General features: G+C 43.0%; 1 long non-coding RNA gene across 1 annotated transcript; it reads left to right on the forward strand.

Annotated features, from left to right (window-relative positions):
• The first annotated feature begins 1,144 nt into the window (after positions 1-1,144).
• LOC127916594 (uncharacterized) lies at positions 1,145-4,868 on the forward strand. Its single transcript, XR_008095381.1, has 3 exons — positions 1,145-1,290; positions 1,620-1,759; positions 2,376-4,868. It is a non-coding gene; the product is annotated as an uncharacterized LOC127916594 (long non-coding RNA).
• Positions 4,869-12,279: the final 7,411 nt, after the last annotated feature.

The following is a 12,279-nucleotide window of genomic DNA, read 5'->3' on the forward strand; positions in this document are numbered from 1 at the left end:
ATGATGATGATAATTTGAAACCTAACTTCCTGTTGAAGGTTATTCTTAAAAAGGGAGAATTTAGCAAATTAGCAACAACATCATCTTTGATAAAACCATCTGCAGCCACTGCAAACTACCCGACAAAAAAAGCATGCTAGCTGGACAGTGGGAAAACTACTGCTCGCTATTGCGCATTGACCTGTTTGTCTTCAGGAAGGCAGAAGTTTCCATACATTCTTATAAAAACATTCCCACTCAATAAGTCAATGTAATTGGTTGATTCAACTGTCACTCCAACATTTTGCCCTAATACAGTTGAATGGCAGATGCCTTTATCGAGCTTCTGAAGGCCTGGCCAGTGGCTAGCTAGATTTATCTCCTAGCCAAATCCTGATTGGATCTTTTTTCTCTTCAGTGTTAACCCTTTCCTTTCCAACAAAAACTGAAGAGATTAAATCAGATCATTGAAAATAAAAATATAATTAGCATTATTATAATCATTATTTTATAGCTACTTAGCCCTTCTTTGAAGGCGTTGTGTTTTGGGTTAGTAATAATTTGTTGAGTGCCTCTATTTAGCATGCATTTTTTCACTATTCGAGTGTCTGAAGAATCCATATGTTCTGAAATATGAACACAGAAATACTGGATATTTTGAACTTTATTATGGTGGTGATTTGACCAAATTACACTCATGTTCTTGAATTGGACTTGCATTCTTTTGGTCTCTGTCTTGACTTTGTCTCAAACACAACACCATGCTGTACTGTCTGCCCTTATGCCTGCAAAGCGAGTAAGTGGACTGCACGCCCTGTCATTCGTGCCTACAGTTTGCCCTGGGATTCTCCTAGGTAATGGCCATATACCCTAGTGAGACATTGAAACACGTATTTGAAATAAAATGTAGGGTTACTTGCTTAACCCTGGTTTTATCAGAATATGAGTGAGATGTCTCACCACAATTCCCTGCTAGCAAGAGCGAGGAAGCGGCACGCTTGAGTGGCGCCTTATAAGGAGGAGAGGGGCTCAACTCATTCGCTCCTCAACCGGTCTGTCAACAACAGACGTTGTGTGATTGGTTCTTCGAGCTGTCAATGATCTGCTAAACGAATCCCGTAGTGAGACATGTCAATCATATTCTCATAGAACCGGGTTTATGCAAGTAACCCTACGTTTCTTTAGCTGAGCTTCATAGCTACAGCTTTAGTGTCTATAATGTAGAAGATACTTTTTTTTATTTAAAAAAAGTATAACAGTTAGGAAAGATACCGGTGACTACAGCTGCATTTGTTTTGTTGTTGAGGGGAGGTATGGTAGAACATTTTGAGAGTTGAGTCCTTACATAGACATAACAAGAGCATGTATATAGGCTGGCTGGGTAGTTTCGTAACAGTAGTCACTTATTTTTACAGATTTATCACAAGTCACTTTTGCACCTTGAACTTCTGTTTCATATCTGCTATTGCTGTCAATATCGCTCCATATTTCCTTTAGAGAGACCTTATCATGTTTTTGGAGGGTTTTGTTAGCCAAGTGTAGCCTCACGGCCGACATGAGGCCTAACTACTGTACCTCACAGTAACATAATATTGTCGCTGTAACTGCCATACCTGCTTGGTTTGTGTGTGTGTGTGTAGAGCTACGGAAGGCAGAGGAGAGCAATAGCGAGGTGACTCAGGACGGGTCATGCTCTGACACAGAGGAGCTGGTAGACGAAACCCATAACAGTGATGGGGAGGAGAACGGCACACCAGACGAGTGTGAAGATGATGACATGGTCAGTCTGTGTGTGGGTGCACGAGAATGTGTGCGTGAAGCCGATGTGGATGTGGGGTGTGTGTGGATGTGTGAGAGCATGTGTGCGTAAAGGCTGTATAGATGGTGGTGCATGCATATGTTTGTGTGCTTGCGTTAGTATGAATAAATATGTTTGTGTGTGTGTGAAGGAACGTGTGTGGCCATGTCCGAATACCCATACTTGCATCTTAAATAGTAGGCTGTTTGAGTATGTGAACAAAATGAAGTTTTATAGAATGTGACATTTCGAAAAATCTAGTATACTTAAAATGCCTGGATGTCATACTCATTTCAGCATGACAAAAGCTGATCAATTAGATATTCATTCTCAATATGCAAGAATAGAACCTTTTATAGCACACTTTATATTCACTTTTCGGGAATTTCACAGCCGCAATGCATTGGAAGGGAGGGCTGCGAGTTTTGATTAGCTAGATCTTGTCACGCCCTGGCCTTAGTACTTTGTTTGTTGCACCAGATAGGGCTGTTTCGGTTTTGCCACATTTCTTGTTTTGTAGTTTATTCATGTATAGTTTCATTATTAAAGAACCATGAATTATAACCACGCTGCATTTTGGTACGCCTCTCCTTCCCAGGAGGAATCCCGTAACAGAATCACCCACCACAACAGGACCAAGCGGCGTGGTGACAGGCAGCGGCAGCAGGAGCAGCACAAAGAGGAATGGACATGGGAGGACGAATTGGACGGTAAAGGACCCTGGTCACAGCCAGGAGAATATCGCCGCCCGTCTTGGGAGGGGGCACAGGGAGAGTGTGGCAGAGTCAGGAGTCAGACCTGAGCCAACTCCCCCTGTTTATCGTAAGGAGCCAAGGAGGAAACCAGAACCAGAGCCGGTGTTGGAGGTGAGCGAAGCAGAGACCGTGAAGGAGTGAATGGGGAAATTGGAGGAGAGAGTTATGAGGAAGTTGCTGTGTTGGTGCATGAGGCACGGCATTCGCCCAACGGAGCGTGTCGGGGATTTGATGGCACCTGGGTCAGCTATCCATACTCGTCCTGAGGTGCGTGCTAGTCGTCTGGTGAAGATTGTGCCAGCCTCACGCACCAGGCTTCCTGTGCACCTCCCTAGCCTTGCACGTCCTGTGCCAGCTCAGTGCTACAGTGCTCCTAGCTGTGCTAACCGTGGCGGGCGTGGTACTGGTCAGGCACCGTGTTATGCGGTGGAACGCACGATGTCCCCAGTACGCGTGCTTAGCCCGGTACGCTACATCTCCACTCCCCACATCTGCCGGGCTAGGGTGAAGATCCAGCCAGGGCGGTTGGTGCCAGCCGTGCTCTCAAGATCTCTAGTACGCTTTCACGGTCCGGTCCATCCAGTGCCACCTCCACACACCAGCCCTCCGGTGGCAGCTCCCCGCACCAGGCTTCCTGTGCGTGTCCTCTGCCCAGTGCCAGCACCACGCACCAGGCCTACAGTGCGCTTCACCTGTCAAATCAAATCAAATGTATTTATATAGCCCTTCGTACATCAGCTGATATCTCAAAGTGCTGTACAGAAACCCAGCCTGAAACCCCAAACAGCAAGCAATGCAGGTGTAGAAGCACGGTGGCTAGGAAAAACTCCCTAGAAAGGCCAAAACCTAGGAAGAAACCTAGAGAGGAACCAGGCTATGTGGGGTGGCCAGTCCTCTTCTGGCTGTGCCGGGTGGAGATTATAAAAGAACATGGCCAAGATGTTCAAATGTTCATAAATGACCAGCATGGTCGAATAATAATAGGGCAGAATAGTTTAAACTGGAGCAGCAGCACGGTCAGGTGGACTGGGGACAGCAAGGAGTCATGTCAGGTAGTCTTGGGGCATGGTCCTAGGGCTCAGGTCCTCCGAGAGAGAGAAAGAAAGAGAGGAGAGAATTAGAGAACGCACACTTAGATTCACACAGGACACCGAATACGACAGGAGAAGTACTCCAGATATAACAAACTGACCCTAGCCCCCCGACACATAAACTACTGCAGCATAAATACTGGAGGCTGAGACAGGAGGGGTCAGGAGACACTGTGGCCCCATCCGAGGACACCCCCGGACAGGGCCAAACAGGAAGGATATAACCCCACCCACTTTGCCAAAGCACAGCCCCCACACCACTAGAGGGATATCTTCAACCACCAACTTACCATCCTGAGACAAGGCTGAGTATAGCCCACAAAGATCTCCGCCATGGCACAACCCAAGGGGGGGGCGCCAACCCAGACAGGATGACCACATCAGTGAATCAACCCACTCAGGTGATGCACCCCTTCCAGGGACGGCATGAGAGAGCCCCAGTAAGCCAGTGACTCAGCCCCTGTAATAGGGTTAGAGGCAGAGAATCCCAGTGGAAAGAGGGGAACCGGCCAGGCAGAGACAGCAAGGGCGGTTCGTTGCTCCAGAGCCTTTCCGTTCACCTTCACACTCCTGGGCCAGACTACACTCAATCATATGACCCACTGAAGAGATGAGTCTTCAGTAAAGAAGGTTGAGACCAAGTTTGCGTCTCTGACATGGGTAGGCAGACCGTTCCATAAAAATTGAGCTCTATAGGAGAAAGCCCTGCCTCCAGCTGTTTGCTTAGAAATTCTAGGGACAGCGCTGCCAGAGCCTTTCTATTCTCCAGCGCCGCCTGAGCTGCTCATCTGCCCAGCGCCGCCAGAGTCGTCTGTCATGAGCCGCCAGAGTCTCCCGTCTGTCATGAGCCGCCAGAGTCTCCCGTCTGTCATGAGCCGCCAGAGTCTCTCCCGTCTGTCATGAGCCGCCAGAGTCTCCCGTCTGTCATGAGCCGCCAGAGTCTCTCGTCTGTCATGAGCCGCCAGTCAGTCACATTTCTTGTTTTGTAGTTTATTCATGTATAGTTTCATTATTAAAGAACCATGAATTATAACCACGCTGCATTTTGGTCCGCCTCTCCTTCCCAGGAGGAATCCCGTTACAGATCTCTTCAAGCAAAAAATAAAAACAAGTTGGAAGATGGCGATTAGTGAAGCTTCTACAGTGGTGTATATAATTCCTGTTCTCTTTAAAATGATAATGATTATTTCATCCTAATAATAATTATTATTTTTTACTGATCAGTAGCTTGCTGCTTGCTGTGCCTTTACCTAGCTACGCACTTTAGTAGAAATTGAAGTTATAACTGTTCAAACAGTAATGTTAGCTACAGGGTTTCTTGCTTGCTGTTGAGCGACAACTTTTTTTTAACATTAGCCTAGCTAGCTAGCTACTTGTTGTAAATACCAAGGCTTGTGTTCAAACTATGGAGGGGTCTGATGACAATACCAGGTATTTAATTAATTTAATTCAGTGAACACGACAGGCTAAATGCTTCAAGTCATGTGGCCATAGTTAGCTTTCTTGACACTGCACAATGCACTGCCACTAGCTGTACCTAATGTTAGTAACGCGGTAGCCTACATTTCTATTTTCTACGGCGGTGCTGGTCCCACCACTTCTCTTTTCTTCTATATAGTTCTGATTTGTCACATCGATTTTATTTGTGTTGAGCTGATTGTAATATTCATGCTATGCAATATTAGTTTCTACCTGAACTTTTACAGCAGGAATGGGTCTTGCTAGTTTTATTGCACATGACCTGTTATGGTGAAAGTCATGGTAAGCTGCACTCATTAATGTTTCACCTTCGCACTCCAATTCGATAAAGTACGTGGCAGTCCTAGCTATCGACAGAAAGTTCACACAATTCTACTTTACTCATTGTTTTGGTTAATGTTGTGCTTCATCTTATGTCTTTTCAGGATCTACCTGAACGAGTATGAGCTGGAGGGGCAGCTAGCTGTCACCTCAACAAGCGTTTAGTCCCACTGCAGAATTAGACGTTCATCCACGTTCTCCAAATGTCACATTTCTAAGTGTTTTTGTTGCTCCTACTACTCTGTATCGTTCTGTTACTCCAAACGTCAAAGTTAAGATTTAAGTTTAGGCACACATTCCGAATGGTTAAGGTAAGGGTTAGGGTTTGCGATCGGGTTAAAACAAATAAATTCTAACCAACGTCCATGACTGGGATTGAACATTTGCCCATCCACCACAACACTCTAACAAAACCCAAGCCTACTTTATGATAAAAGTGCTCTTGGTTGCCCCTAGTGGCTGGTTTTGAAGGCATTTCCTGATGTCTTTGGGACAATTTCGATGTCAATCTTGAATGATCTCCCTGGTGACCTGCATGGATGAATCAGAAGTGGGAGAACCAAAGATACACTGTATGCTACTGTATGTTATCTTGACATTTATTGCTGTGCTGTACTTGGCTAATAAATTTCCGCTTTTCTTTGAGAGCAACAACACTTTCCCATCTATTTCCTATGCTTCACCGGCACATTCATGTAAGTGTGAAGATATACATGTTAGAAAGGTGCACGTGTTCTAGACAAAATTTACTGCAATTGGCATACTACCTTTTACAGGTATTTACATGTAGTATGTTTGATGCTGAAAGCTATCCTTTTCCATATTATTTAGGAGTTAAAAGCTCCCTCCACCGGAGTCAGCACCGAAGGAAAGGGAGGCCACATCCTGGGAGTGGTATGCGGTGATTGATGAGGTGCTGGGGGGCTGCCACTTCATCAACACACCGGTTATCATCTCCTCATCCTCCCTAGGTGCAGCTGTGGGCTGCTCTCCCTTCCAGAAGGGTCCAGATGTGGAAGTTGGAGAAGGTGAATGCAAGGGAGGCATGCCTTATGGCCATTTTAGAGGCAATGATTAAGTAGTTTTATGTATTTTGTATGTATTTTATTTATAGCTATTAGGTATGTGTTTTGTACTGTTTTTGGTGAAGTCCTTTGTTTAAACCCAAAGTGGAATGCTGTTCTCATTGAAAAGTATTTTTGTATATAAAATAGAAGAAACCTGCACACTGCTCACTATTATCACTTTTTTTATTGAAGCTTGGGTGTTTGCCTCTTAGCGTTCTTCTGAGCATTTTGCTCTACTAAACTAAATAAACCATCTTTGGTATAATAATAATAATAATACTATTACATTTCATTTCTGTAGTGCTTTTCATAACATTCTCAAAGCACATCAAAAGCAAAAACAAGCAACACATCATCATGAGTAGCCTAGCTATCTCCCGTTCATTCCTCTCAGGTGACTCTTCAATTGATACATGCTTACGGTCAACTCAAGTTTACTCCAAATACGTTGTTCCAAATGCTAGCTACTAGGCTAATGTTAACCTAAAACAACACTCCGCTGTAGTGAAAGGTAATTCGGTAGGGTTACAGACGATCAAGACAACCTGGAACTCTGGGGGAACGTGCTGCGACTGGGGAAAAATAGTTTTGAACGGTCATCCAACTCGGAATTACAACTCTGCATTATCCTGAAGGGAGTATGGATGTGGACGGAGGTGTTTGGGTGTTTGAGGTTACAGATGACGTGCGTTTTGGCTGCAGCACAGTATTGTACTTAACGCCACTCCTTGTCTGAATGAAGGTTTGCTCCAACCATATGTTATATCACATGATATTACATACAATTCTCTCAGTAGGCACTTACATTTCTCCTCATGTCTTTTCCCAGGAAAACAAGCACCTTTCAGAAATTGACTCCCATCCTGCAATAAAAGGCAAGTTGTTCTGAATGTCGAAATACACAAGTAAAGTAAAGAAACCTGTGTCCATTTGGATTGTCAGGAAATGTGCATGGCCACCAGGCATTGGTAAATATGTCAGAACAGAACTACTCTGATGCACATTCATAGTGTACTACTGAGACAGCCTGATCCAAACATCATGGCGTTAGCTAGTCAATCATTATATAAATCCCAGCAAAAAAAAAAAAGAGTATAGCTGGTAAAGTGCTTTATTCACTTGTTTGGAAACATGGATAAATGCTATAGCACTCACATGGATAACGTCTGGGTAGCTTGCAATGTAGGTCTTTTTGAATTATGTGGATGAGCAATAATACTTGGAAAAACATGGAGAACCAGCCACTTATTTATCAACACAAGAATTTATCAACAGGGACTATTCTTGGAATAGTACTATTGTACCTGAAGTTATATTGAATAAAATATACTATGCTTGCAGGCCTAATTTTTTTTTATTGAAGATCAGCACAATATTCAATGAAATATACTATGCTTGCAGATTTAATTTTAATTGAATATTACTCTGTTTTCTTTGTCTGAGAGTTCTGTAGATAATGTATGAATACATACCTAGAAATCCACCAGAACTCAATAATACTTACTGGAAAACCTGCTATCCATCAGTACCAGCAAAGATTCAAGATAAAATGTATCAAATCCCCCATTTACTATAGTAAAGTTAAAAACAACTTCTGTCTTACTTGGCTCTAAGCCACAGTGTCAGTTACAGATATTTAGTGAGAAATTGTCCGCAATAATCTTGACACAGGTGGGATAAGTTAACAAAATCAGGGAAATTATACTGATTGTTTTCTCTAATCTGGTATTCAAGGTGAAAAGGCTAAATTTGTATTGCGTTTCAACCACATCAGCCACTGCAATATTGCAAGTAATCCGTTTTTGATTTCACTGTATGCTGTTTATGGAGCTCTGCAGTGTTTGTGTGGCAGCGATCCCCAGCCAATCACATTTCCCCATTTCTCCTCTGAGCAAACACCCAGTGTGGCCCAGGAGACCCAAGCCAAATGAGCACAGAGCTGGACACCAATTTCCCCAGTTCGTCAAGCTGCCTCCCCGACGGACACATGCGTTTATTTATCAACACGTTGACGCTCACAGAGAGTTTGTATTGGACCATACGGCTCCCACACTGAATCAGACCCTTGAGGAGGGATTGTTTTCATACAGTAAAATGGAGAAATTCACATCTGAGCCTTTATAGAAATAAAATTTGAACATACAGGTAACTAAAATAAAGGAAACACTTGAGTAAATGAGGGATACAAAGTATATTGAATGCATGTGCTTCCACACAGTTGTGATTCCTGAATTCATGAAGCAGTTAACATCCCATCGTGCTTAGGGTCATGTATAAAAATGCCCAGTTGCCCATTAGTTTGGCTAACATGGCTAGAAGAAGATATCTCAGTGACAAGGAGCATAGGGGATTTAATTGGGATGGGTGTCTGTCGCCAGATCTCGACCCAATTGGTTCTGTAGCTGCGCCTGTCAGTGTTTTCCAACACCAACAAAAACACCAAATTATGGAATTTCTTGTAGAAGAATGTTGTCAGATCCTTCCAATAGTTCCCAGACACTTAGAACACAGAATCTATGCCAAGGTGCATTGAAGATGTTCTGGCGGCTCGTGGTGTCCCAATGCCACTTTACGTTTGAATTTCCATTATTTTGGCAGTTACCTGTACATCGCGATGTGAGCCATAGCACTGCTGGTTTTCATCCTTCCCCTTTAATCAGGGACTGAGTGAATGACCTGAAACAAATATACTGAACAAAAATATGAACGCAACATGTGTGAGCACAAATTTCTTTACATACCTGTTAGTGTGCATTTCTAATTTGCCAAGATAATCCATACACTGATTAAACTGATGTCAGAAACAGTCTCAGGGAAGCTCATAGTCTTGACCACTGGCACGCTGGATGGCAGGCAACGTGTATGGCGTTGTGGGCGAGTGGTTTGCTAATACACAGAGATACCTTGACGATCCTGAGGCCCATTGTCGTGCCATTCATCCTCCGCCATCACCTCAGATTTCATCATGATAATGTAAGGCCCACTGTGGCAAGGATCTGTTAACAATTCCTGGAATTGAAAATGTCCCGGTTCTTCAATGGCCTGCATACTCACCAGGCATGTCACCCATTGAGCATGTTTGGGATGCTCTGGGTCGACATGTACGACAGCGGATTCCAGTTCCCACCAATATCCAGCAACTTCAACTCTATGCAAATGAGGTGTCGCACTGTATGAGGCAAATGGTGGTCACACTAGATACTGACTGGTTTTCTGATCCACGCCCCTACTTTAAAAAGAAAATGTATCTGTGACCAACAGTGATGTGAAATCCATAGATTAGGACCTCATTTATTTATTTGAATTGACTGATTTTCCTTATATGAACTGTAACTCTGTAAAATCTTTGAAATTGTTATGTTTATATTTTTTGTCCAGTGTAGAAACCAAACTCTTTGAGGTGGGGGGGGCAACCGAGCAGGGCTGGCTACTATATCTACATAATGGTAGGGGAAATACTGATACTGCGGACCAGTACCCCTGGAGGTCCCCGTTGGTAGCATTTCCCAAAATTCTGTCTATACCCTTACAGGAAAGGCTAATAATCTTGTTTTAAATCTGTGTATATTATTGCCTTATGTAATAGTTCCGTGTGTTTGTTGCACGGGTGAATGCTACAGTACACTATGGCGGTGGGTGAAGTGAGTTCCCCCCATGCAATGTAAAGCACTGTGGGCACCTCGGAAAGAGCTATATCAATTCAATCAATTACTTATTATTCAAAACTAAAACAAATGTATGAATGGAGCCTACCTGAAAATGTCCAACTGCATTGACGGCATTAACGAAAGTATAATGTTCATACTGTGTTGAACAACTTGTCTTTTCATATGTGTTCTGCAGGAGCAGCCATTTTCCTTTTGCCTCAGTTTTGAGTATTAGACACACAAAGTATGACTTTATGTTACCAATTAACCCTAGAGGCCCCAGACTCAGCAGTGACTGGCCTGTAATGGGTATGCCCCCAAAGAGCCATAAATTCCAAGACCATACCTTAACGATTACAGCAGTCTGTCCCTCCATTCAGCTCCATAAGCAGGTGCTGTTTCTTAGTATGAAGATGCACTCTAAATGTATTTTCACCCGTAAAAATCGATTAATTTGTAACACTGTTTTTGGTACCAGAGCCAGGTTCTCTCTCTTTTCTTGCTAGGCTGTGGCCTGGAATTTTCCCTCCTTTTGTTTGTCTCTGAAGTCAAGGGGGAAATATTTTATGTTAGCTATTCGGCTTTAAAAAGCAACTGAGGAAAAATAAAAACACATGTGAGGATTGACAGTAATCCAGCCAAGAGGTTTTTCTTTTCTTTTTTTGGTCAGTATGCTGTGGTGCTCTCCATGTTCAGACACATCTTAATACTGCTCTTCCTTTTCTTGTCCAGTCAGCGGGGAGCTGGAAAAGACTGTTGACTGGAAACTGTGTTAGTACCACAGACTCCACAGGAAGACACTCAAACCATAGGGTGCCGTCAAAACCCACAACGCCGGCCACAGATGACTGACAGCACTGTCAAGCAGAGAGGGAGACGCTCCCTTCAAACTGAGATCTCAAAAAAACCACTACACCTCTCTCTGGCTGACACCACCAGACAATTAATACAGGAATAAAAATATCTAAAAAATGTCTAGAACCATGGGGTTCCCACTCATCCAAAACAAGCAGAACATTTCAAACTGAGGAATGCTACTAGCGAAAGAAAAGACTGACATTTTTCTACCGTATGCTACAGATCCCTCCAATTGACCATCACCTCTTGTCCATCCTTCCCATTACCTCCTCTTCAGTCTTGTTTTTATTTATATACTGATCGATTCAACTGTTATTTCTAATGACTGCCTATTCCTCTGAAAGAGATCTTTACACATGTAAATAAGCTGTTGACTTGGGCCTGCACATATCCTTTCAAATCTCTCTGCAGAACCTGGCAGGGTTTTCATGAAGCAGGGTGAACGAGCAAGCTAACTTATATTAAAGAGAATTATTAACAACGTTCCTGGTCTGTTTACCACTGGGTTAGAGTTAATAGGTCAGTAATATTTCCCAGCAGGCAAAATGTGGAACGCATCTTGTCTTTTTCTGGTTAAGAAGACAAAATGCCTTATTCTTATCATGGAAGTTCAGCGTTAGTGTGATTGACATTTAAAGGCAATGTTCCCACATTTAGTGGAGACTCCATTCACAGTAAACACTGCAAATGTCAGCTCAATCAGAAATGTCTATTAAATGTAAAGCTTCAGTGATACATATTTTATAGAGCCCATAATATAACCAGATTACAAACAACTGGTCTCTGTTACAATCAGGTATATATTTTTCATGGCAAGAAGACATTTTGGACATCAGTCAGCTACCAGTTTTGCCTGCTGGGATTGACCCAGTTTCAAGATTAACTTGCTTTAACTATTGGAGAATATGGGATTGATTCAAAATGTTTACTCAAGTCATTAATACTCATGCTTTGAGAAATATCCAGGTGTCCTGGATCTATTTTAATATCAACAGTTCTAGCTTTTTCACCTGATCAAGGCCATGTTCAACCTCACCTCACCTCGCCTGAACAGGATTGGCAGAACAAAAAGTATTTGGGAAGATGGGGAACAGGCTGGCCCACATAAAGAACTGATGGAATGCCAGTTTGACAGCAAGTTAGTAAGTAAACACTAGTCAGGCCTGCTATTTTATTTCTAAAGCTCTATTTAGGCATGTTCAATAAGTAATGTTTTATTTTAGTTCTGTTTCCATTGATATTTGTTGGGTATTTCCCAGGTGACTAACTTCCTGGTTCCGGTTG

Source organism: Oncorhynchus keta, chromosome 37, assembly GCF_023373465.1.
Source record: "Oncorhynchus keta strain PuntledgeMale-10-30-2019 chromosome 37, Oket_V2, whole genome shotgun sequence".
Lineage (NCBI taxonomy): Eukaryota > Metazoa > Chordata > Actinopteri > Salmoniformes > Salmonidae > Oncorhynchus > Oncorhynchus keta.